The sequence below is a fragment of the Ranitomeya variabilis genome, chromosome 2, assembly GCF_051348905.1.
Source record: "Ranitomeya variabilis isolate aRanVar5 chromosome 2, aRanVar5.hap1, whole genome shotgun sequence".
NCBI lineage: Eukaryota > Metazoa > Chordata > Amphibia > Anura > Dendrobatidae > Ranitomeya > Ranitomeya variabilis.
The window spans coordinates 454,480,104-454,506,753 of record NC_135233.1 but is presented as its reverse complement, the minus strand read 5'-3'; the positions used below and the strand labels follow the sequence as shown (position 1 = coordinate 454,506,753).

The following is a 26,650-nucleotide window of genomic DNA, read 5'->3' as shown; positions in this document are numbered from 1 at the left end:
CCGGCCTCAGTGCTCAGCTGCGTCCGCCGGAGTTGGTCGCTGAGCTCATCCACTCCGGCCTGCAAGAAGTCAATATCAGCGGTGGAGGCCTGGTTGCGGTGCCCCTCCGGGTAGCTGGGGGAGTCCTCTGCGCCTACCCCACGCTCCGACTCCGGGTGGCTGGCCATGGCGTCCTCCATGTCGCTGACTTCTTCTTCCTGGTCCTTTTCCCGCTCTCTCCTTCGTGGGCGGTTTCGCTTTCTTTGTCTCTGCCCACCATTGAGGATCAGGAGGTGGATCTCGGCTGCTGACGGACACGTCCTCAAAGGGCCAAAATATTTAGACTGGGCGGCCATTGTCTTTCGCGCTCTTCAGCTTGTCTACGCCCATTCCACGCCCCTCTTCTTCTCCTGCGCTCTCCTCAGCGCTGTAATGGCGGCGGTTTTGGCGGGAACTTTTGGCGGCAAGTGGCAATACACAGTCTTTGCAATAAGTCACAGTCCAAGCACAATAAATCACAGTTCCAAGGCACACATGACCTGATTCTTCAGGCTTAAGTAGATCCTGTTCGTGACGCCAAGTTGGAGCGCCCCCACTGCCGCAGGGCCGAGGGGTACCCGGTACCGGGCCTCTGAGTCTCTGTTCTGGGGTTGTCACGGTGGCTAGACCCGGTCCGTGACCCTGCTGAGGGGCGTCCAATGAAGGGTGTGGATGGTGATGATGTTGTGGTGATGCGGTGCAGGTCGCAGTAAATAACGAGGACACCCGGTTGCAGTCTCTTTACCTCTTTACTGAAGGCTTCAGGATCCTCAGTCCGGAATATGGTTGACCGGGCTGCGCAAGTCCGGCCGGTCCGATGGCACCTCCAGGGTTCCCTTTGCAGGTGGAAATCTGTGCCTACCTTCTAGCACTTGTGTGCTGTGGTCCTCCCCTGCTGTGCTTACGGGATAGTCCCCACAACTGTTGTGTCTGTTTCTGAAGTTCCCTCACAACTCGATTATGATGTTCTGCTTCGTCTCCCAGATGATATGGCTAGGACGCACCAGTATGACGGGTAGGCTCGGAGGTCTTCCGGGACCCTAGAGTTGCCCCTCTCCAAATGTTGCCCCCTATATCTTCTTAAGTGATTTGAGTGAGACAGCCCGCCTATAACTGACTGTCCTGCCGTAGGTTTGAAGTAAGGCCTGGAGCTTAATACTTTCTCGGCGTTCCGGCCACCAGCTGCGCGCCTCAGTAGGATGTTGCCTCGACTTACAGCACGACTCCTACTGGTGTTTCTCCTTCTTGCGTTGATCTCGTTTCTCACTCATTACAATAAACCTCGCTTCTTGTCCTTTCTTGGGGTACCACCGCAACGAAGTGCAGGCGCGGTCCCGTAACGTTCTTTCTGTTCGCTAGGCCTCTGTCAGGATCCCACCCCTGACAGGGACCCCCCTGAATCTTCCCCTGCAACACCCTCTGCCACAGGATGTTGCCTGGTTCCAACCCAGTCAGCTTCTAACTAACTTCCTACCTAACCCCCAGTTTTACCAGATTGTGAGGAGTGGCCTAATACATAGTGCCCTTAGCTCCCCCTGGAGGCCAGACTGTGAAGTGTATTGGTATCTGTGATACCTGGTCAGGTGAACTCCTTCAGTGCCATCAGACATACCATAGCCCCCCTTAGCGGCGGAGCATCAGTACTGCAACGACCAGGACTCTGGGGCGCTGCACTTCTCATACTAGTCGGCCCCAACCCCTTCTGCAGCACAGTCCCGACCCACACCCTGTACCATACATCTACGCAGGAAGTAACGGCCGGGTTCTCCTGGTCACCATGGCAGACCTCCAGCCTCATACAATGCTCTGTGTTCAGCTTTCAGTACTTGACTTCCGACATTTGGATATTGGGTCTCGACTGGTGAAGTCTGGACTTCAGGTCCTGACCAACGGAGTCTGGATACCGGGTCTCGACAGATGTAGTCTGGGCATCAATGCTTGACCCACAATATCCCACCTGTCTTAATCTCCAGCCAGGTCGCTCTGCCTCTGCATTCCCACTCCGCTCACATGTCCTCCTTGTTTCTCTTCTTGATGCCAACTGACTTCTATTCTTGTCGCTCCAGCCTTTTATATTTGTTAACCGCGACACAGCTACCGCCTCACCCGGTGCTCCCTTCAAACCCATCACTCCGGAAGCGATTCCTCCATCTTCTGGTTCCACCTTACTCTGTTCGCTCAGCAAATGGCGACATTTGGTCACAAGTGCCATAGAACCACATCTTCGACTCCCCACCCCTCTACACTTGTATAACTTTTTTTTCAGCATCATAATAAGGGCTTGTTCACACTATCCTTTTTTTCCTGCGGATTTTTCAGGTCCTGATTTGGAAAACCCGCAGTGCAAAACCGCGGTGGATTTCCCTGCGGTTTTTTGTGCGGTTTCTTCTGCGGATTCCACTGCGGTTTTCCAACTGCACTTTCCTATTGGTGCAGGTGGAAAACAGTTGCGGAATCCGCAGAAAGAAGTGACATGCTACTTCTTTTTTTCCGCAGAAAATCAGCGCGGATTTTCCAGCGGAAAAAAGGAACGTGGGAACAGCGGATTTGGTTTTCCATAGGGTAACATTGTACTGTACCCTGCATGGAAAACGTCTGCGGATCCGCAGCTGCAAATCCGCTGCGGATCCGCAGCAAAAACCGCAGCATGTGAACATAGCCTAAAAGAACAGTTACATTTTTCTGTGTCAGTTCAGTAACAATTGCCTCTGTATATTTCTCTATTGTTCTACGACTTTATCTACCCTTCTACTAATGATATCGGTAGTTTGATTTGTGCTTTTTTAACCCCTTTCTGACCTTGGAGGGGATAGTACGTCTGAGGTCAGATCCCCTGCTTTAATTTGGGCTCCGGCGCTGAGCCCCCATCAAAGCCGGAACATGTCAGCTGTTTTGAACAGCTGACATGTGCCCGCAATAGCAGCGAGTGGAATCACGATTTACCAGCCGCTATTAACTAGTTAAATGCCGCTGTCAAACGCTGACAGCGGCATCTAACTAGCACTTCCGGCCATCGGCCTGGAAATGCGAGCATCGCTGACCCCCGTCACGTGATCGGGGGTCAGCGATGCGTCGGCATGACAACCAGAGGTCTATTAAAGACGTGAAGCGTGGCAAAAGTAACAAAAAAGTTTTTTAAAAAATGAAAAATGAAAAAAAAATAAAAGTTTAAATCACCCCCCTTTCGCCCCATTTAAAATAAAATAAAAAAATAAAAAAAATACACATATTTGGTATCGCCAATAAAAAAAGGATTAACCTGATCGCTAAACGGCATAGCGAGAAAAAAATTAAAAATGCCAGAATTACATTTTTTTGGTCACTGCGACATTGCATTAAAATGCAATAACGGGCCATCAAAAGAACGTATCTGCACAAAAGTGGTATCATTAAAAAAGTTAGCTTAGTGCACTAAAAATAAGCAATCACCCAACCCCAGATCACAAAAAATGGAGACGCTACGGGTATCGGAAAATTGCGCATTTTTTTTTTTTTTTAGCAAAGTTTGGAATTTTTTTTCACCACTTAGATAAAAGAGACCTTAGACATGCTTGGTGTCTATGAACTCGTAATGACCTGAAGAATCATAATGGCAGGTCAGTTTTAGTATTTAGTGAATCTAGCAAGAAAGCCAAACAAAAAACAAGTGTGGGATTGCACTTTTTTGCAATTTCACCGCACTTGGAATTTTTTTCCCATTTTCTAGTACATGATATGGTAAAACCAATGATGTTGTTCAAAAGTGCAACTCATCCCGCAAAACAGAAGCCCCACACGGCCTTATTGACGGAAAAATAAAAAAGTTATGGCTCTGGGAAGGAGGGGAGCGAAAAACGAAAATACCCCGGGTCATGAAGGGGTTAATCATGTAGAAATGAAGATGTCTGCTGTTGTGCAAAGGAGAGTAATAAACAGGCCCCACAATGGAAAAGTGATGTCCAAGAAATACAGATTCCTCCTTTCTGCCCTTTTATTTTTGTTTTCTTTAATTTTGGGTTATGTGTTTAGCTTAATTTGGACTAATGTCTTTCCCAGATAGGCATAGAATCATTACCTGATGTTGATCTTTCCACCACCCTAGCTGGATGTTTCTTTCAAGGCACTGATGTTCTTCACCGTCTGTATATTATTCCATCCGTCAGCTTATTTAATGGTTTCACTTACATTTTTCTTCCCCTTTTTCCCCCTCAAGGCTATATATATTACATTTCTCAGGTCTTTCCTGATATACCTTAGGGGGTGTTCTCAGCAGCTTTTTCAGGCACATTCCTCCTGGAACACACCTGAAAAACAGCTCAAAAAATGATAAAAATAATGAATTTTTGTAACTTCTTTTAACCACTTCATGGTTTGAAAGCCGTAAAGCGGCTAAAATAAGTGACCTGTCCATTCTATTACTTATAAAATCAAATAAAAGAATAAAAATAAGAAAAAAGGATGATAAAGAAGACGTTTCAAGAAAAACACTGTCATTTTCAGCTTCAAAAACTATCGTCCAGACCTTTAACGATTCTTGTTGTCCATCTTTGTTGTGAGCAAAAATAGAGAATTGAGTCATCCTGAGTGATTGTCTACCTTATTTTTTATTTATTTTTAAATAGTTTGAGTCTGTCTTTTTATTGTTTCTTTGCAAAATCACTTAAAGTGTAACTGTCGTTTTTATTTTCTTCATAAATAGGAAACTATTTAATATATATGATCAGATACATTTGCTTCTTTCTCCTCCTGGACTGATCTTTCACTCTCAAAATTCTCTATTTCCCGGGTAAAATCTGTATTCAGTGAAGACAAATTCTCCAATAATTAAGATAAGAGATGACAGTTGGTGCTCATAAAAGTTTATGTAGAAGAGCATGGGAGGAGCTAGAGTCAGAGCTCCTCCCTTTTCCTCCCCCTGCCTTCTATTTAGAATCTTATAAAAAAACAATTGTCATCTCCTTCCTCAGCAACTACCGGAGATCTGGCTATCAATCAGCATGACGTCGGCAGTCACGCCTGGTCGACAGAGCAGCGGAAGAAGAAGAGCTGCCATGTTGACGTGGTGCAGCTAAATCGCCGGCAGGAGCAGTCGGTGACCACTTTGAGTATTGAAAAAAAAACATTGTCATCTCCTTCCTCAGCAACTACCGGGAATCTGGCTATCATTCAGCATGACGTCGGCAGTCACACCTCGTCGACAGCAGCCCGGAAGAAGAAGAGCTGCCATGTTGACGTGGTGCAGCTAAATCGCTGGCAGGAGCAGTCAGTGACCACTTTGACCAGTAGACCAGGCAGGTAGATGCTTCTGTTAGCAACTACCTGCCTGTTAGTTTTTAGGCCCGGAGAAAAAAAAAACTAGTCCTGGACAATCCTTTTAAGTACTGTGGTAGAAAAACCTTTCCTAACCATGTTCTGCATGAATTCTGTTCTTATGCAACCAGCACATGATCAAGAAGGGGGGAGTTTTAGCCTCTTGACAACATCAATGATGAAATTGACAAGTGAATATGTGTAATTCTATTTTGCGGAAATTGTGTGAAAAATGTTTTAAAAACCACAAACTGCACAATATAGTCGGTACGTAGACATATACATAAATCCTTTATACAACATCTCACTTGTGTCGCTTCATTTTATTTAAATTTTCCAAAAGAATTTTGGAAAGTTTTAAAGGTGCTGGCAAATTTGTGGTTGAGTTTCCGCAGAGCAGGGAGCTGAACGTGTGTTCCATTATCAGGAAATGATATCCTCACCTCTGCAATCTCCTGCTGCTCCCGGCTGATGATTGATTACACCGCTGCTGCAATTACATGTCATCCCGAAGTGTAACTTATCTCTGGTCTCAGTGCAGATGTCCATAAGGGAGAGGCATCACTTCTGCCCCAGTAATTGGATTTCATGGCCTTGTGATGGCGCACCACGTAATTGCGGAGGTGGGGGAAGGTTCAGTGCGAGTAGATCGATTATTGTTATTTTTTTAGACATTTACGCCCCGATTCTTCATTCTCTTTGGAGTAAAAGTTTGGTGTTTAAGCATTTTTATTTTTGGGAAAAAAATTCATAACAGCTTTGCTTCATTTTTTTTTACACTCGTTCACACATCCAATTTTCAGGGCTTGTTCAAAAGTCTGATTTTCCCGTATGAGCGATATCCATAGTTTTTACAGATAGCACTAGTATCTATTACATTCTATGGGGCTATGCACATGTCCGAGTGGTCAAGTACGAGTGGTCCATGGAAAAATTGGAGAGGTTCAGTTTTAGCCTTAGTTCACATCTACGTGTAAATCGGACGAGAGCAATCCTATAAAAAAATCGGAGTGCACTTGTACCAATGTTATTCAATGAGACAGCGCTGATCTGATTTTTCTCACATGTGGAATCTGGATGAGAAAAAAATTGCATCATACTACAATATCTCAATGGGTGTGAGAAGAAAACAAACGGCACTCGGATCATGTATATGTAGCGGGGTTTTTTCTCACACAAATTTCAAAGGAACCAGGAAATTTCATAAGCCAAGTATAGTAAAGTCATATCCAGAACCCTGGATAGATAGATAGATAGATAGATAGATAGATAGATAGATAGATAGATAGATAGATAGATAGATAGATAGATAAATGATAGATAGATAGATAGATAGATAGATAAATGATAGATAGATAGATAATAGATAGATAAATGATAGATAGATAGATAGATAGATAGATAGATAATAGATAGATGATAGATAATAGATAAATAGATAATAGATTGATGGATAGATACGTAGATACATAGATAGATAGATAATAGATGGATAGATACATAGATAGATAGATAGATAGATAGATAGATAGATAGATGATAGATAGACAGATAATAGATAGACAGATAGATGATAGATAGATAGATAGATAGATAGATAGATAGATAGATAGATAGAAAGATAGAAGGATGGATAGATAGATAGATAATAGATAGATATTAGATATATGATAGATAGATAATAGATAGATGATAGATATGAGATAGATAGATAATAGATATATATGAGATAGATAGATAATAGATAGATGATTGATAGATAGATGATAAATAATAGCTATATAAATAATAGATAGATATGAGATGGATAGAATAGATAAATAGACACAGAGATAGATGATAGATAGGTGTCCTGTAGAAATATGTCACAAGCCCCCTACATATAATAAACTAGCACTCTTTAGTACCTTTCATGTGGCACTAAAGGATGCTTAGCTTTATTTAACCTATTAAATAAATAATTAATTTGAAAAAAAAAAATGATGTGGAGTTCTCCCTATTTTTGAAAACCAGTCAAGGTAAAGCAGACAGCTGGGAGCTGATATTATCAGGCTGGGAAGGTCTATAGTTATTTGGCTCTTTCCAGCCTAAAAATACCAGCCCACAAGATTTTGCACATCACATTAGATTGGCCAATTCTGGCATTTTGCCCGCTTTTTCCCGATTGCCCTGGTGTGGTGGCAATCGGGGTAATGGTTTGTGGGGTTGATGTCAGCTGTGTAAACTCCACTGGCATCAACCCCTGGGGTTAGTAATGAAGAGGTGACTACCAGAAACCTCCATTAATAACCCTCTAAGTTAAAAGAAAACACACACACACACATATTTTAATTTCAAATAACATCCCCTAACCGTAGCTATTTTTCACCAATTTATTAAATAAAAAATTATAATAAAGAAAAACCCATGAAGATCCAAAGTAGTCTTGGGAATCCGAAATAGTCCACAAATGGGAACCTGAGAGATATAAAAAGAGAGAACTAAATAAATAAAGACAAGAGACAGTCCTTCATTCACCATTTTATTTTATTAAAAAATAATCCCAGCAGGTGTGACGTAATCTATGGTGTTGCCATGAACGTCCACCGGTTCTGTACTGCAACCTATGGAGCGCCGTCATGGGAATAACGCTTCATCTGTCACTCCCGGTCATGTCTCACGCTGAACCATGTCAGTAGCGTTCGCCATTTTTATCAATTTGCCAACAGTGTAAAGCAGAAAGACATACCGTTTTTTTTTTTTAATTATAAGATTTTTCACTTTTTATTTAAAAATTGCTAAAAAAAATACAAAAGAAAAGCAAATGGTGAACCAGGACGGTTGTGTATCTATTTATTTTGCCGAGTGAATTTGGCCAAACTGCAATACTACAAATAACCCAAAGACAAGAGTGGCGCTGTTTTGGGAAAATAAAGCCGACTAAAATCACACATCCCTGTTAGGGCTGTCCCACACGTCCAGATAATTCTGGTACCGGAAACAATCGGTACCAGAATTATCCGTGTCCGTGTGCCCCTGCGTTTCTGGTGAACATCAGTGTGGCACACGAGCGGCACACTTGTGCCGCCCGTGTGCCCACTGGGTACCACACGCACCGTGCTGGGTACCACACGTACCAGCATCTGGTGCTGAATCTGCGATTCACATCTTCTCTGCAGCAGCGTTTGCTGCAGAGAAAATATGAATAATAGTGTTTAAAATAAAGATCTATCTGTCCGCCGCCCTCCCACCCCCTGTGCGCCCCCCCCCCCGCTGTTCTGAAAATACTCACCCGCTCCCTCGTTGGCTGTCGCTGCTTCCTGGTCTGGCCCCATCTTCTTCTGTATGCGGTCACGTGGGGCCGCTCATTTACAGTCATGAATAGGCGGCTCCACCCCTATGGGAGGTGGAGCCACCTATTCATGACTCTAATCGGCGGCCCCATGTGACCGCATACAGTAGAAGGGGTGGCCAGCACAGAACACTGTGAGGGAGGCGGGTGAGTATTTTCAGAAGAGCGGGGGGGCGCACAGGGGGTGGGAGGGCGGCGGACACATAGATCTTTCTTTTAAACACTATTATTCATATCTTCTATGCAGCAAATGCTGCTGCAGGGAAGATATGAATCGCGGCTTCAGCACCATGTGGGGGGGACAGCGCTTACTGTAGCGCTGTCTCCTGCACGCCACCCGGACTGCACAAGGAGAAGGTCCGTGTGTGGTCCGTGTTTTACACGGACCCATTGACTTTAATGGGTCCGTGTAATACATGCGCTCCCACGAACACTGACATGTCTCCGTGTTTGGCACACGGAGACACGGTCCGCAAAAAATCAATGACATCTGCACAGATGCATTGATTTTAATGGGTCTACGTGTGTCAGTGGCTCCGGTACGTGAGGAAACTGTCACCTCACGTACCGGAGCCACTGACGTGTGAAACCGGCCTTAAATATGATGTCCAGACAGATGAAAAGGTTTTTACCACTCCGGGACACCTTCTGAGATTGGCTTGGCGGTCTGTGCTCCCTAAGTTGCCCTCATCGGCACAACTTAGGGTCCAATTTATCATTTGCATTTTTTTTTTAAGTAACTTTTCTTTTTTGACTTGTGGTTTTCGCTGCTATCTTTCGCGCCAAATTCATCCACATGGTGTACGCGATTCATAAATTTTGTGCAAAGCCCAAAATTGCCTTTAACTGGTTTTGCGACTTTTTAGCTCAAATTTTGCAAAATGATGCAAATAATTCAACAAAATAACTGATTTACATAAAATCGCTCCAGGAGAGGTAGTAGAGTTGCGCCAAATGTAGCAACTTTGCAGCCGATTTTTCTGCACCAAAAAACATAATGTTGGCAGGAGAAACGCTATTTTTTTATGCGTTTTATTTGCATTTTCGCTGAATTTTTCATCTCTATTTTTATGGGTGAAAAATGCTGGAAAAATTGAAAAAAATTGCGTTAATGATTCAAATCTGCAGGGGGAAAACAATAAGCAGCATGTGCAGGAGATTTCAGAAATATCATTCACTTTGCTGGTACTAAGATAGCAAAAAAAGCAGCGTGTGAACAAGCTCTTAGTCTACAGCTACATTTTATATTTTTGGACTTGAGAGTTAACATAAAATAGCGAATAAATTGCTAAAACAAGCCGTCGTGACATGTGGGTGTTTATTCTTTAACTTTTTTTCTTTTGCAACGTTTTGTATTTTGTGATCCGTGACGACTTGTTTGTTTTGTCACAATCGGTTGTCAGATTTTCTGTTACGTTGTCACATCTGTGAGAAGCAAATGACTTTTATTTACCCGTTCAGGGTCTTTTGTCCTGCAGCTGGCATTGTGCAGACAGAAAATGGCTTTTTCAGATCAAGAAGGTTTATTGGTCTTCAAGTGACTCCAAAATGGTCTACGGCACCATCTGCACTGGCTTGGATTCTGCAGCTGATCTGAAGGGGTAAAAAAAAAAAAAAAAGGGGGATAAAAAAAAGAAAGAGTGGTGTCCCTCTCAGCAGCCGGTGTGAGGAAGGAGAGGTTCATGGCTCCCTATTCACTGTGACACCCATCAGGGGGAGGATGGGTGGAAGGGAGCGAGGAAGTGGAAGGGGGGTGGAGGAAGAGAGAGGTCAGAGGAGGAGATGCTGATGGGAGGAAACTGACAGAGTGGAGCAGCAGCAGCCTGCAGCTGTTTGAGAGAAAGAAGGGATTGGGGGGAGTGGAGAGAAAGAAAGCAGAGGCACAGATCAGAGAGGAAAGCAGATGAAGGAGGTAGGTGACAGTGAGCGCACACAGTCACGTCTGACATATATGTCTGTGTGCATGCATGTAATGAGTGCTGGACATGTGTGTGCATGGTGGACGACCATCACATCTGCCCACAATCTGTCATGATGCTTGTCCACGCAGGCCCTGGAAGATGCAGAGAGTGAGCAGTGACAGGAGTTGTTGTTTTTTGGTTTGTTTGACCTTTTTTTGCACATTGTTACATCTGTGTTATTACACATGCAATATGTCACCTTTCCCGGCAGTGATTGTATCTTCCATACGTGATGAATCTTTTCCACAATCCACGTGTTACATTACATGACTCCGAAGAGCAGTTCGCCAGTCTCGTAATCCCCGGACGTAAATTCATTAAGTGTTGCGGTCGTGATGTAGTTTGTTTTTTTGTCCTTTTTTTACCATTTATAAAAGTCTTTTTTTGTTGTTTTTGTCTCTCTGATTTCCGTTCCGATGACAGAGAAAAAAGGGCATGTGGAGCAGAAACAGACAGAGGAAGTGACAGACATAGACAGGGGGGTGGAAGGATGTGGGGAGAGAGAGAGACAGCGAGAAAGAGAAAGAAAGAGGAGGGACGGACGTGTGTTATACATGAATGGGAGCTGTCATTTATAGGGGACGTTATTGCACTAGAATCCGTTACGTTGCATCATGTCCATTCAATGACCCGTTCGGGGTTTGCAATGCATTGTGGTCTTTGTAGTCCCGAAACCTAATCTGGACCCTGGAGTCCCTAAATAAATCTTCCATGGCAGTTCGTGTATTTTCATGGTGGTGATTTCTTGGAATGACTTCACGTTAGTATTCCATTTTCTGCCCTTACCCAGGAAGGTATCCGTGCAATGCGGCGTGGTGTACATTGCATCGTGGCGGTGGTGTAAACATGTCTTACGTGAGCTCGCACTCGGGCGTTTATTGCTTTTCGGTGTTATTTATATGTGGCTATTTCAATATACAGTACAGGCCGGTTTCCAGGGCCGGATAGTATAGCCCGGTATGTCATGCTAGGAGGCGGTTTCAGGCTACAGAGGGGCCTCTGTTCACTGCTCAATACCAATCATTGTTAACACTTATCTCCCCCCAGTGTATTCCTCTGCTCGCTCTCCTCCATTTCTCTTTCTTCCGTCCTGTAGTATAATCATTTATTCATAAGGTGTACATATGTTCTTGCTCACAATGAACTGGAGACAATGGAATAGCTCAGCGTGGCCACTTGCCCGACTGGGGACGGTGTGGAAACAGAACTGTGAAGGAGACCATGTTCCTTACATTATTCATTTTGTCTCAGGGCCATATATTACATCTCCAGTTCGCGCTCGTGCCGCGAAGCTTTCTCATTTTTATCCTTGAAAAAAACAATAATAACGCATTATGCTGTAGTGTGCCGTCGGGGACGAGATGACTTGGTGGATGGTGCTGCCCAAAAGATCGATGTGTCCACAGATGTTATCAGAAAGAAATAATCTCGGCATAAATGAAAAGGTTTGCATCAGAAAGTATAAAAATGGGGGCTTTGGTTCTGGGTTGCACCAACATCCCGAATTCTACAGTCTGGTCAGGGCCGGCACCAGATTATAGTGGCCCTTGGGTGATGAAGTCTGAATGGGCACCTCTTTACTTTGGATTTTTCCTCCTCGCCTTCAAGGAGCTATAACTTTTTTATTTTTTTGTAGATAGCATTGTATCAGAGCTTGTTGTTTGAAGAAAATTGTAAGGAGAGGTTCATGGCTCCCTATTCACTGTGACACCATTTTTTTATAGTGATTTTGGGGTCTTTACGACATTTGGATCTTTTCTTATTCCATTTTTCATGTGAGGCAAAGTGACCAAAAAACAGCAATTCTGTCTTTTCGATTAATTTTTTTTGGTCTCGGCGTTCATTGAATAGTATAAATATTAAATTAGTCTGAACTGTTACATTGCAGAAAAGGCCCAATTCTTAGCAATACCTGGTCACAATACCAATATACTGCAGGGTGTAAACATGCCCCCATGATAAAAGGCAGAGGGGGCTGTTTGCATCCAGTTGTATACTAGTACCGTGACTAGGTATTGGTAACTCTGGCAGACAGAGACAGAAGATGGTCCCGGTGCAAGAACAATATATGAGCCCTTTGTAACCCAGTAGGCCATCAATTCCACTTCTTTGGAGGTGGTATGGCTCCCTTACCTCTTGGACCCCTGGTTGCACAAGTGATATTTCTGAATATGGCCTTTTATTCTGGGATGTTTTTTGGGATTTGATATCCTTTTTGGTGAATTATAGTTACACATTCACTGATACCAAACGTGGTAATTATTTAGATTTTTTAGAATTTATTTACGCTCCAGGAAAAAGGGGGATGATTGAACTTTAATGTTATTTTTTTAAACACTCTTCATTGCATTTTACATTCTCTATTGGACCGATCGCTCGTTCAGAACACTACAATACTGACGGACAGCAGCATTCACAATGACAAGTCATCCTCATACAGGAAAGTTACACTACAACATAATGCAATTTGTTACATTTGACCTCCATTTTGTTCCTGCAAGGATAAAAATGAGACAAGTGACATGAGCATGGTCTGGAGGTGTAACATATGACCCCAAGTTAATGTGTAATGTAAGGAACAAGGTCTCCTTTACAGTTCTGCCTCCACACATCCCCAGTCGAGCAGGTGTCCACGCTGAGCTTTTCCATTGTCTCCAGTTCATATTGGAATTGAAGCCCATTCAAAGGCTGGGCTTCGCGTGTGCAAACATGGCAAAATCAGTGGCCTTTATTCGGTCCCTGGCTGCCATACCTGTGCCATCGACAATGTTGGAATCGATTTCCATCCAGTTAAATGCTGCAGAATGCAACTAATCACAGCAGTAAGACTCAGGTACTGGCAGTAAAACACAGCTGGCACTCGCACTATAGCCTGTGCCTATTTCATAGCAGTGCCCAAATACACCATAAATGTATAGAAGATGTCACCAATGGAAATCTGGGCCCCCCAGGAGCAATGAGCTCCATCACTTGCTTGGGTTTGGCAGGTGATGATACCGGCACTGAGCCTGGTGCTTCTTTACTCATCTACACCATGTACCAGTAAAACTTGGATGCTGGCAGTAAAACACAGCTGGCACCTGCTTGAAACCAGGGCCGCTCAATACATGCGGTGCACAAATCCGCCATAAATGTACAGCACGTCACCAATAGAAATCTGCCACCCCCAAGGAACATTGAGCCCCAACACTTGCTTGAATTTTCCAGACACTGATGCCAGCTCTCAGCCTTGTTCTTCTTCACTCCTCATCTAAACTATGTACCAGTAAAACTCAGGGGCTGGCAGTATAACACAGCTGGCACCTGCCCGAATCCGGGCCGCTCTAGACATACAGTGCACAAATCTGCCATAAATGTACAGCTGATGTCACCAATGAAATCTGGGGCCCACAGGAACATTGAGACCCAACTCTTCATTGGGTTTTCCAGATTCTGATACCCAACATGATCACTGGTCCTTCTTTGCTCCTCGCCTACTCCATGTACAAATGAAGGATGTCACTCCTATTGTCTTTTTGTTGTAAACGTGGTGCTTTGGGTACTAATGGGGCCAAGCCGAGCTGGACCGTTTCTTTCTCAGCCCAATGTCATGGTGGTTTTTGTGGGTGCAGAGTAAACAGGAAGATATCTGAATATTTGTAGATTATAGAGAAATATAGGTAAAATGTTTGATTGTGTGACAGCAGGATGTCACGGCACAGATGCGAGAAAAAGGCCAATTTGGGCCAGAGTGGCACTTGACCATTGGGAGGTTTCACATTTAGGGCACTCATTACCATTCCTTATTTCAGGCATAGAAGTATTAGTAGATGATGCTCCCATGGCCGGAATACTGAGCTACACGCAGTATATACATTCCTTATAGAGATTACATATATATAGTACTAGTAGAATTACTCAGCTTCGTAGGAGTCTACTTTGTGTAACTGTTTCTTGTTTGTGTGGTTATAAACTTTGTTTGCTTGTGATATGAAGCCACATATCTCAGCATGGAAATTGCATGTACTGAGTTGTTATGTTCAGAATTTTGACGTCTCGCTAGTGGTGTTCCGAAAATATTTTTTTGCAAATATGTTAAGAACAGTAGACCCTATGGAGCTAAGACCTGGTGTAAAAACTTCCAAATCGCCTGGTTTACCTATGTGTCAAATTTGGAGTAAATTAATATTTCCTTTTGCGTTACATCTTTTTGCAAATATCTTGAGAACATGGGTCTAATAGAGCTGAATATTTGCCAAATTTGGGGTACATTGGTCCAGGCGTTGGGCTGTAAATTAATATTTGCTTTTGTATTTCCATTTTTGCAAATATTTTGAGAACGACAGGCCCTTGAGAGCTGAAATCTACTGTAAACCGTTCCGAAGCATCTGATTTACCTATGTGCCAAATTTGGAGCAAATTAATATTTGCTTTGTGTTCCATCTTGTGCGAATATCTTGAGAACATAGATCTTATAGAGCTGATTATTATTAACGGCATTGAGCTCCAACTCGAGCCATGGCGACTTGATGGGTGAACGCTCTGTAGGAAGATCGATCTTGTGTGAGCCTAGACAGGTCCACCAGGGTCTTCTCCACCATTACCTTGATAGCATCAAGCCACCAGATTGCTGGTCTTCCTTTTCGCCTTGTTCCTTCTATTCTTTCGATCATGATGTCCTTCTCCAGTGATCGCTCTCTCCATATGATGTGTCCAAAGTAGGCAAGTCGTAGCTTGGTGATCCTTGATTCGAGTGACATGTCTGGCTTGATTTGCTCCTAAATTGATTTGTTTGTCCTTCTTGCCCTCCAAGGATAGCATCTTTCTCCAGTATCACATTTTGAAGGTCTTGATTCTTCTGGCAATCTACTTCCGTATTAAGCCAAGAAAACTTGGTGGAGAGTACAACTTATGGAATTCAATATAGAGCTGAAACCTGGTGTAAAACCTTCCGAAATGCCTGATTTATCCATGTGCCAAATTTGGGTCAAATTAATATTTGCTTTTGGTTTTTTTTGCAAATATGTGGCGAACTGAAGTGCTGAAAACCAATGTGCCACTTTCGGAAGTGTCTGATCTAGCTACCTGACAATTTTTGGTGCAGACTGGTCCAGTCGATTGGCCGTGCATAAAGAAGAGACATCGGAAAATATTTTTTTTTTATAGATATACATTTACAGGGATAGTCTTACTCTTTCAATGACAATACTCACATACCGAGTCTCTATATTATTATTTAAGCTAAAACTTGCATTTCTTCAGTAGTGAACACTAAATATCAAATTTAAAGGGTTTTTTTAACCTCCCAAATATATTTACATTGGCCATAAAGTGTTTAAGACATTTCACAGCTACTTAACTGTGTACACCTTGGTGTGAACAAGCCCTCGCTATCTGAGGCTCCATTATAGTGAGCAAATACCCGCACTGAATGGCCTCTTTGCTATGGAGGAAGTAAGAACAAAAATATAGACTAAGGTCCATTTAGAGCCACAATCGACTATATAAGTCAGTTGGAGCTCGTTTCCAGGACTGTCCACAATGGCTAATGTAGTGTCAGTGCCGCTGCAATATCCAGCGTTGTTGTGTCACCTGACCGCTGCAGCCAATCACTGGCTTCATTTAGTCTTTACTATTTCATCAGTGTGGACTTCTGTTTTGATAGAATATTGATGAGCTGCAGCCAATCAGCTGGTTGTTTGCTGATTGTATGCAGTGGTCATGTAACCCACCAGGGACAGCAAGAATAGCGCCACTTTTGGAAGTGAGTACACACTATTTTTATTTTCCATGGGCATTGAATTGATAAATTGTAGAGAACCCATTTTAATGTCCTATTGTTTATACATTTCTTCTAAACCAAAGAAGATATGGTGACATAAAGTCCTTCATAAGACAAGACCTCACCTTACAGTATTCCAGACAATATTCTCCCCAATGGGCAATTAATGGTCTATGAAGTTCTACCAAAAGACCAAAAGTGAAGAAGTCCCATTTTTTAGTCAGCTGACTGCAGAGGCCTGTTATTGGATGCAGCTGTCAGGTGACCAAGTCGGCTGTGCATCTGATGTCATCCCGATCCAGTCACCTGACCTCTGCAGCCAATCACATGCCTTAGCGGTCAGGTGAACGAAGAACCTGATGATCCCACAGACTGTCACGTCGTAAATATATTCAACATATAATAAAATCACCTAATCATTAAAAAAATGGTGCAAAGACAGAACAAAAGAAAGTGAAATAACTGGTCGATAACTAATGTCCACATCCAGGCTGATAATAATGGACGCTGACATTCGGGAACGCTCAGAGACTGCGGGCTGTGAACTCGAGCTTACACCAGTTCTCTTATTACAAGGGCTCCTTCTGTCGCACACATTCCTGGCACAGTTTAAGATTGGGAAACATAAAGCTTCCCGGCGCCGAGCGAGGGCTATTTCACTTGAAATAAAACAAATATAATTCTTTTATCTGGCATTTTTTCTCTTTACGAAGTAGGAAAAGGCGTCATATTCACCTCTAGTGAAGCTCCACTTACATACTAGATCAGTAATCATTAATGGTCAGATTATGCAAAAAAAAATCCATTTCCTATAACGGAATGATATGGAATGAATATATTTAATATCTGAATGACTGTCTTTGCACAAAGATTCGTAAAAACCTTGCACCATGCCTGGTGATATGGGAGTGACCTGTCAATCACCTGCAGCCATGCTGGGAGTAGCCCACCGGTTCTAGGTACATCTCCACCTCTGGTACCAGGCTGGATCTTTCAACTTAAGGTACCGTCACACTAGGCGATATCGCCAGCAATCCGTGACGTTGCAGCGACCTGGATGGCGATATCGCTGTATTTGACACGCAGCAGCGATCTGGATCCCGCTGTGAAATTGCTGGTCGCTGCTAGAAGGTCTGCACATTATTTGGTCGCTAGGTCGCCGTGTATCGCCGTGTTTGACAGCAAAAGCAACGATACCAGCGATATTTTACACTGGTAACCAGGGTAAACATCGGGTTACTAAGCGCAGGGCCGCGCTTAGTAACCCGATGTTTACCCTGGTTACCAGCGTAAAAGTTAAAAAAACAAACAGTACATACTCACCTGCGCGTCCCCCAGCCTCTGCTTCCTGACACTAAAGCGCCGGCCCTAAACTGAAAGTGAAAGCAACAGCGGTGACGTCACCGCTCTGCTGTTAGGGCCGGAGCTCAGTCAGTGTCAGGATGCAGAGGCTGGGGGACGCGCAGGTGAGCATGTACTGTTTGTTTTTTTAACTTTTACGCTGGTAACCAGGGTAAACATCGGGTTACTAAGCGCGGCCCTGCGCTTAGCAACCCGATGTTTACCCTGGTTACCCGGGGACCTCGGCATCGCTGGTCGCTGGAGAGCGGTCTGTGTGACAGCTCTCCAGCGACCACACAGCGACGCTGCAGCGATCGGCATTGCTGTCGCTATCGCTGCAGCGTCGCTTAGTGTGACGGTACCTTTATCTTCTCAGAAATGCTGGACCATAACTGGCTGCAATCGTGCAACCTGGCACTGATTACTGATTGTGGTTTGGCCAGCATGAGTGAAGTGACAGGTTCCCATTAATGCCGATTTCTGGTCCTAAACCGGTGACGATCAACTATGTGCAAGTCGAACAATGCTCGTTTAATGGCTCATTCATGAGCCATCCATGTTGATAGATCCATGTTGATAGATCCATGTTTATACTTTTCTACCAACGATGATGACTTAATGGCCAACAGGAACGGACCAAACAGTAGAAAAACCAAAACAAATGCTTTGCTTGATCATTGGCAAGTTTGAAAGGGCCGATGATTATGAACGTGAATTCTCCTGAATGCTCGTTTGTCAATTGTCAGCCGGCGTAAATGGGTCTTTTATATTTCATTGTAACACTCAAAGTCATTAGTCCAGGTTCAGACCAGCATGTTAAAAATAATCCCCTTTTCATTCGGAAAAAAAAAGAAAAATAAATATTTTTTCATCTGTATGTTTTCATCTGACGTTCGTGTTAAGCTGGACCTATACGGCAACCTTGGCCTCGGTACAGGTCGCGCGGTCAAACATTACAGTGCAGCGTAATTCAGTGAATGGAGCCAAATTGCAAACCTTAGCTCTCATACACATGACCGTAAAAATCAGACAAGTGATATCTGTCGTTTTGACTTTTAGAGATGGAGGTTCCATGTCAAGCAAGATGCAAAAAATTGGAACCAGAAAAAAAAAATTGAAAAAAAGAGTAAAAACATCAGAATGATCCCATTGACTTTCACTGGTTTTGGCACACGGACAACAGACAAAAAATACTCTCATCTGCACGAGCCCTTACACACAGGTGTTTTCTAAGGATATGTTTTATTCTACGTGGCATTTGGCGTGGAAATTAACCAAAATCAACATAAAAAAGGACTCAAATCTCTTTGCAACAAGCTTCCCATTCATTAAAATGTGCCTATAGTGCATGTCCAGGTTTTTTTTTAGCACGTTAAAAGAAAAAGAAAGCAAAAGATTGATTTTTTTAATCCCATTTTTTTCATGAGGATTTTTGCAGTGGAAATGCTGCATACTCTTTACCATTTTGATACTCTCTGTATTATAATTAAAAATGCATAAAAAACACATAAAAGCTGTGCCAAGAACCTCGTCTTCTTACAAAACTTGCACCATAAGCCAGATGTCTTTTACGCGCTGTTTTTAGATTTGGATTTTTCAGCCAAAAAAATCCACTTAAAAATAAAAAACTCCATGTGAACATATCCTAATAATAGTATGAGGGAGCCGTGCCGGACTGGGAAGCCAAGGGCCCACCAGTAACCAATTCCAGGGCCCCACTTTCAGCTACATGCAAATGTGACATTATCCTCAATCACCAATTTATATAACAATGAACTGGAGAGATTGCTAAATGAGTAAGATGCCGCCATTGTCTGTACAAAGTGATACAAGTATATAGTGCCAAGTACTGCTCCTATACGAGGGTGGTGGCCCACCGGAGGATTCTCCTGTTGGCCAGTCCAAGCTTGCTTGGTAGCTCACAATGGATGGCGAATGGCGCTGTTGTGGTTGCTTAGATGGATGCAGGAATTGTTAGACCATTAAGTAAGGCTGGTTTCACACTTGCGTTATTGTCTGCAGCGTTTTTTGCACAAAAAACGCATGCGTTTTTTCTCCTATATTTAACATTGAAAACGCATGCGTTTTTTGCACATGCGTTTGGTCGCGTTTTCAAACGCATGCGTTTTTTGTCTGCATGCGTTCATTTTCAAAAATGCTACCTGCAGTATTTTCTTGCGCGTTTTTTTGCCGCGAAAAAACGCATGCGTTTTTTCGCGGAAAAAAAAATACATTGCTGTCTATGTAAACGCATGCGTTTTTAAGCACATGCGTTTGTTTGCGCTAAAAACGCATGCGTTTTTATAGAAAAAAAACATAAAACACACTGAAAAGCCACCCACCACCATCAAGGTGATAAAGGGATCCAAACCCTAACCCTAACTCTACCCCTAACCTCACCCCTAACCGTTTAATGAACATTTTCTGACAGTCACATTGCCACGTATTTAAGTGCCACGTATCACGTATTTCAGTGCCACGTATGCCACGTGCCACGTATTTAAGTGCCACGTGCCACGTATTTAAGTGCCACGTGCCACGTATTTAAGTGCCACGTGCCACGTATTTAAGTGCCACGTATTTAAGTGCCACGTGCCACCTATTTAAGTGCCACGTGCCACGTATTTAAGTGCCACGTGCCACGTATTTAAGTGCCACGTGCCACGTATTTAAGTGCCACGTATTTAAGTACCACGTATTTAAGTTGCACGTATTTCAGTGCCACGTATTTCAGTGCCACGTATTTCAGTGCCACGTATTTCAGTCACGTTTAGGGTTAGGGTTAGGGGTAGGGTTAGGGTTTTCTTGTGTTTTCTTGTGTTTTCTTGTGTTTTTCTATAAAAACGCATGCGTCTAAAAAACGCATGCGTTTTACCGCGTTTACATGCGTTTTTCACACATGCGTTTTTTTTAAAAACGCATGCAGATAAAAACGCAAGTGTGAAACCAGCCTAAATGCGTAATCTGCCGGCTGAAAAATCTAATAAATGCCATCCCTATTAAAACATATCTGAGTGATAAAACTATAGCCCAAGTAGGAGATGCGCAGTCCTCCTTCCTGGCAGCTGTTGTGTAGCCCTATTACCAGTCCTTCTCTCTCTATATAACGTCCTGCAGGGACATAACCATTTATTCTTAGCGTTTTTTTCTTTTTTATGTTCTGTAGCTCTGAAGTGCTCTGCAAACAAAGCAGTCACGCATTTCGGTCCGTGCACCAGTGGAGAAGGCACGCTCATCTCCACATCAAAAGTGCAGATCTACTACCAATTAGACCAGAACCACTTGACCTTTCCAGTAGGTTTTTTTTTTTTTTTTTTTTTATTGGGGAAGGGGGGAGAAACCTAGAACATGGAGGAACCATCTAAAAAATAAGGGAACAGGATTATTTATTGTGCACCAAAGCAAAAGAGAATTATTAATGCTGAACGTCCTTATACTATGACAGAACATTTTACTGGCAGGGCGGTGAAACTGGCTTCTGCGGTATAATATGGCGTACATAACACGCACACATCCCCTGCAGCGGCCATGAGATCTAAGGATGGGCACATCACGTCTTTTTGCTGAGTTTTTGGAGCGGAAACTGAATGCAAACTCTCCAAATCCTCCTAAAAAATTTGGAGTTGCGCTGATTGGTTTTGTGCAAGTAGTATCTTTAATCCGACGGCGGATGCACCGGAGTTTTCAATCGCAAATCCGCTTCTGGAAAAGGTGGACAGCCCCTTTTATGATCGTACCACTCCCAGCACCTAATATCCTATACACAGTTGATTATCTTAAAGCAATTGTCCAGGATTGCAGTTCAATTTCTGCGGTTACTCTGTGACTGCAGTCTTGTGAATCCGCACAGTGCGTGCTGTCAGGATTTTCCAATGTCGGGTATGCGCATGACATCAAGTATGCGATTTGCACACATGCGGTCACATGCCGACTAAACGTGCATGCCCTCTCTCAATATAAGTGATTTGATGAGGCCAGACATGTCTAGTCAGAATGTGGCGGAAGCATATGCAAATTACATAATTGCGGTCACATGAGCGCCTGATCCTGGCACTGGAGAAACCTGACAACGCATAGAATGCGCAAGGTGAGGATTCACAAGTCTGTAGTCATAGAGAGGGACTGCAGACTGGACAGCCCCTTTAAAGCCATTCTGCTTAGAAATAAACATTTGTAGTAGTTTCCGGGAGATAGCTATCTTGTGTGGCAGTTCTATGCAGCAATATTTAGCACCACATTAAGGAAGAAGCAGGTGTGCAATCTAGGATTGAGACATTGTGGTTCGTACTCAAACAGTGAATTTTGTACCCGTAATGCTGACATCAGCTGTGGGTCTCCTGACACAAACTTATATATATATATATATATATATATATATATATATATATATATATATATATTACATATAGGGGCTCAGAGGCTAGCACTATTGTTTTGGGGTCCTGGGTTCAAATCCCACCATGAACATCATCTGCATGAAGTTCTTCCGTGTTTGCGTGGATTTCTTCTGAGTTCTCCGGTTTCCTCCCACACTCATACTGATAGGGAACTTTAATTGTGAGCCCCAATGGGGACAGTGTTGATAATATACCTATAAAGTTCTGTGGATATTGATGGCACTATATAATCAAGCATAATAGCTGCTGGTTTGTTTCTACTCTGTAATCCAAAATATTATTTGTGGTCCATAACATGTATGTAGCGCCCCCACCGCCGCAGGGCCGAGGGGTACCCGGTACCGGGCCTCTGAGTCTCTGCTCGGGGGTTGTCACGGTGGCTAGGCCCCGGTCCGTGACCCTGCCGTGGGGCGCACGGTAAATAGGGTATGAAGTGGTGGTGATGGTGGTGCAGTTGTGGGGTGCAGGTCGCGGTAAATAACGAGGACACCAGGTTGCAGTCTCTTTACCTCTTTACTGAAGATCTCTGGGTCCTCAGTCCAGAATACGGTTCACCAGGCTGCGCAAGTCCGGCCGGTCCAATGGCACCTCCAGAGTTCTCTTCACAGGTGGAAATCTGTGCCTTCCTTCTAGCGCTATGTGTTGTGGTCCTTCCCTGCTGTGCTTACGGAAAGTCCCCACAACTGTTGTGTCTGTTTCTTAAGTTCCCTCACAACTCGATTAGATGATGTTCTGCTAATCCTCCGTCCCTCCCTGATGTTCTGGTTGGAACGGCACCCATTTGACGGGTAGGCTCGGAGCTCTTCCGGGACCCTAGAGTCGCCCCTCTCCACAAGTTGCCCCCCAAGACTGCATAGGTGATTTAGGTGAGACAGCCCGCCTTAGACTGACTGTCCTGACGCTGTTTAGAGTATTGCTTGAAGCTGAATGTTATAATACTCTCTCGGCGTTCCGGCCACCGGTTGTGCGCCTCAGTAGGATGTTGCCTCGGTCTTACCGCACGACTCCTACTGGTATCCTCCTATCGCTTTGATCTCGTTTCTCACTCAGCACAATCTATCTCGCTTCTCATCCTTCCTTGGGCACCGCCGCTATGCTGAGCAGGCACGGTCCCGTTACGTTCTTTCAAGTTGCCAAGCCTCTGTCAGGATCCCACCCCTGACAGAGACCCTACTGTATCTTCCCCTACAACACCCTCTGCCACCAGGTGTTGTCTGGTCCAACCCAGTCAGCTTTCTCATCTAACTTCCTGCCTGACCCCCAGTTTACCCACTATGGTGGGGAGTGGCCTAGTGAATAGAACCCTTAGCTCCCCCCGGAGGCCCGACTGTGAAATGTATTGGTGTCTGTGATACCTGATCAGATGAACTCCTTCAGTGCCATCAGACGCACCATAGCTCCCCTTAGCGGCGGAGCCACAGTACTGCAACGACCAGGACTCTGGGGCGCTGCATGTACAGTAATACAAAAAAATCTAAAATTACGTCAGACAGCAAATGTGGTCAAACAAGGTACTGTCACAGGTGTGGCAGAGGCTGCAGACCGTCGTTTTGCATCTGAATGCAGAAGGTCTCAGCAGTTTGCTTTGCAGACTTCTTCCTGGTCCTTTTGACTCTAGGACCCAGTGGCAGCCTTCCCTCGGCTCTAGTTGACACACCTGGAATGGGGTGTTTATAACTCCCAGCTTGCTGCTGGGAGTTGTGGGTGATATTTCCATTAACCTTTTGAAGCTTGGAGCTATAGCAGTCGGCTATCTTCCTCTTTAGTGTTTGGAGGATGTCTGTGTTTCTCTCTGTGTCAACTAAAGCTAAGTATACCCCTTGTTTGTGTATCGCATCTGTCTTTAGTGGTAGTGGGTATTGACTAGTGTTATCCTGTCCTCCCTAGGCAGGGCTTACTGCTAGGGTCAGACAGGGATTAGGTATCCTGTTCTGCGATAGGTGCAGAACCTATGCAGTGGAGGAAATAAGTATTTGATCCCTTGCTGATTTTGGGATCAAATATTTATTTCTCACTGCAAAATGCAAATAAATGTATATAATTTATATAATGTGATTTTCTGGATTTTATTTTTGATATTCTGTCTCTCAATGTTAAAATTAACCTACCTTTAATATTATAGACTGTTCATGTCTTTGTCAGTGGGCAAAACTTACAAAATTAGCAAGGGATCAAATACTTATTTCCCCCACTGTATAGGGAAGTTAGGCCAGACAGGGTGACGTTAGATCTGCCTAGGGGTCTCCACTCCCCCCTTCCCTAATGTTGGGCTCTCTTCCCCTTATACCTTCGTGTTGCACTTAGTCTTTCCTACACTCTGTGTGACAGGTATGTTGCATTTTCAGCCATTATGCATGAAGGCTGTGACAAATAGGGTCCAATATTGTTTGTAGTAACGAGCTATATTGGACCCTATATGGCATTTGCAGTAAGCCTCCGCACCATATGTATTGAACCCCATATTGGACCACAGCTGTATTGGACCCTATGTGGCCTCCGCACAGTAGACTTTCATGTTTGGAGGTATTTTACCCCTATAAGCCATTCTTCAATTGCAGAGTACATACAACCTCCAGTGGAGCTCGTAGCTATTTTTTTTCTTTCTGGTCTTGGCATCATTTAGGAGAAAAAAAACCTCACTATATAATCAGAGGCATTCAGAACTACTGTAAAGGCCCCTTACACTTTTATGGATGTCCTATTTTGGATGCATAGAAAACAAAGCAGTGATACAGCTGTGTGCATGATTGCAGCTCTTTCATATATTTTAATTATATGCATTTTTTTTCCTATTGAATCCAAAGGAGAAAAAAAGCAAAAAAAGACAGGATAAGGATAGCAAACTTATTCTTCGAATACCCAAGCAAACCTTCATTTACTGTGAAATTGTAGGATGAAAAGTTAAACATCTCATATATTAATGTCTGGCTGCTGTGGTCTTCTCGTCATTGAAAGTTTCTAGTAAGAAATACCGGATAATCAATTGTACAAGTTCTGAGAACATTTGCTACAATCTGTGTTTTTTGCCTTTTGAGTCGCCGGTTATGTACCAGGAAATTCATTGCATGTTTTTCTCTTTTGAGCAACTGCTGAGAAACTTCCTGATTGGAGGTTATTGTCTCCGGTTTGTATTTTTGTAGAAAAAGTACAATACTTGCTATGTCAAACTTTTATTAATGTAGGTAAAATGATGTAGCATATTGCACATTGGATTACACTCAAAATTCAGCGGCTTTGGCCACTCGACTAATTTTCATGAGGGCTTCCCGACTCTCTACGAATGGCATCTTTTTTTTTTTTTTTACACTGACTGGTTGCTTGGAGAAGTTTGGAAAATCTCCATCAGTTTGGGTTTTTTTGCTCGCAAGAAAAACAGACAAAATATTGTTGCAAAAATCAGAGACTTGGATCAAAATCAGCTATAAAATGAATCCAGTACAATGATGAAAATGTCAAAAAATGACTGACGTGAATAAGGAGAAAGGTGTATGGCCACCATAACACTCCATTGACATCGCACTTGCATGAAGTTGACATCTGATAGGTAAAAGTTAAAACTATACAACTTTAGATACAGAAAGCTATGAATATGTGTCGGCCAAACACCAATATGATGATCTTGATTTTCTCCAAAAAATGAATTCAAGGGAAGATCAGAGGTCCACATAGATATTAGATTGTTTAAAGTGCAATGATGATGTAATATACAACGGCAGCTTTTCCGCATGTATTGTAAGATTAAAGGGAATCTGTCAGTAGGATCAACCCTCCTAAGCCGACTATATGGGCATGTAGGTCATAAAAAGCTGAAAAAAATGATACCTTGATATCTGCGATCTGACATCTTATTCCAGAGAAATACACATTTTTGTTAATATGTAAATGAGCTATTAAGATCTAAGTATTCAGACCCTTTGCTCAGTATTTGAGCTAGTACAGCCATGAGTCTTCTTGGGAATGATGCAACAAGTTTTTCACCCCTGGATTTGGGGATCCTCTGCCATTCTTCCTTGCAGATCCTCTCCAGTTCCATCAGGTTGGATAGTGAACGTTGGTGGACAGCCATTTTCAGGTCTCTCCAGAGATGCTCAATTGGGTTTAGGTCAGGGCTCCGGCTGGGCCAGTCAAGAATGGTCACAGAGTTGTTCTGAAGCCACTCCTTTGTTTTTTTAGCTGTGTGCTTAGGGTCATTGTCTTGTTGGAAGGTGAACCCTTCAGCCACGTTTGAGATCCAGGGCACTCTGGAAGAGGTTTTCATCCAGGATATCTCTGCACTTGGCCGCATTCATGTTTCCTTCAATGACAACCAGTCATCCTGTCCCTGCAGCTGAAAAACACCCCCATAGCATGATGCTGCCACTACCATCTTTCACTGTTGGGATTGTATTGGGCAGGTGATGAGCAGTGCCTGGTTTTCTCCACACATACCGCTTAGAAGTATCACCAAAAAGGTCTCATCAGACCAGAGAATCTTATTTCTCATAGTCTGGGAGTCCTTCATGTGTTTTTAGCAAACTCTATGCGGGCTTTCATATGTCTTGCAATGAGGACA

At 43.4% G+C, this 26,650-nt stretch overlaps 2 protein-coding genes across 5 annotated transcripts in view; one reads left to right on the top strand and one right to left on the bottom strand.

Moving 5' to 3' along the window:
- The window catches only part of LOC143806604 (solute carrier family 35 member F3-like), a 63,376-nt gene extending 59,254 nt beyond the window's left edge, over nt 1-4,122 (bottom strand). The window contains exon 1 of the mRNA XM_077287338.1: nt 4,073-4,122. The gene's annotated coding sequence lies outside the window, so the exon portion shown is untranslated. The remainder of the gene's footprint in view (nt 1-4,072) is intronic.
- SIPA1 (signal-induced proliferation-associated 1) overlaps nt 1-26,650 on the top strand; it is a 107,668-nt gene that overhangs the window by 13,645 nt on the left and 67,373 nt on the right. For 2 of the 4 annotated variants that reach the window (XM_077287336.1, XM_077287332.1), the window contains exon 1: nt 10,395-10,550. The exons of the other annotated variants lie outside the window; for them this stretch is intronic. The gene's annotated coding sequence lies outside the window, so the exon portion shown is untranslated. Of the gene's footprint in view, nt 1-10,394; nt 10,551-26,650 lie in introns of those variants that run through there. 4 annotated transcript variants of the gene reach the window in all.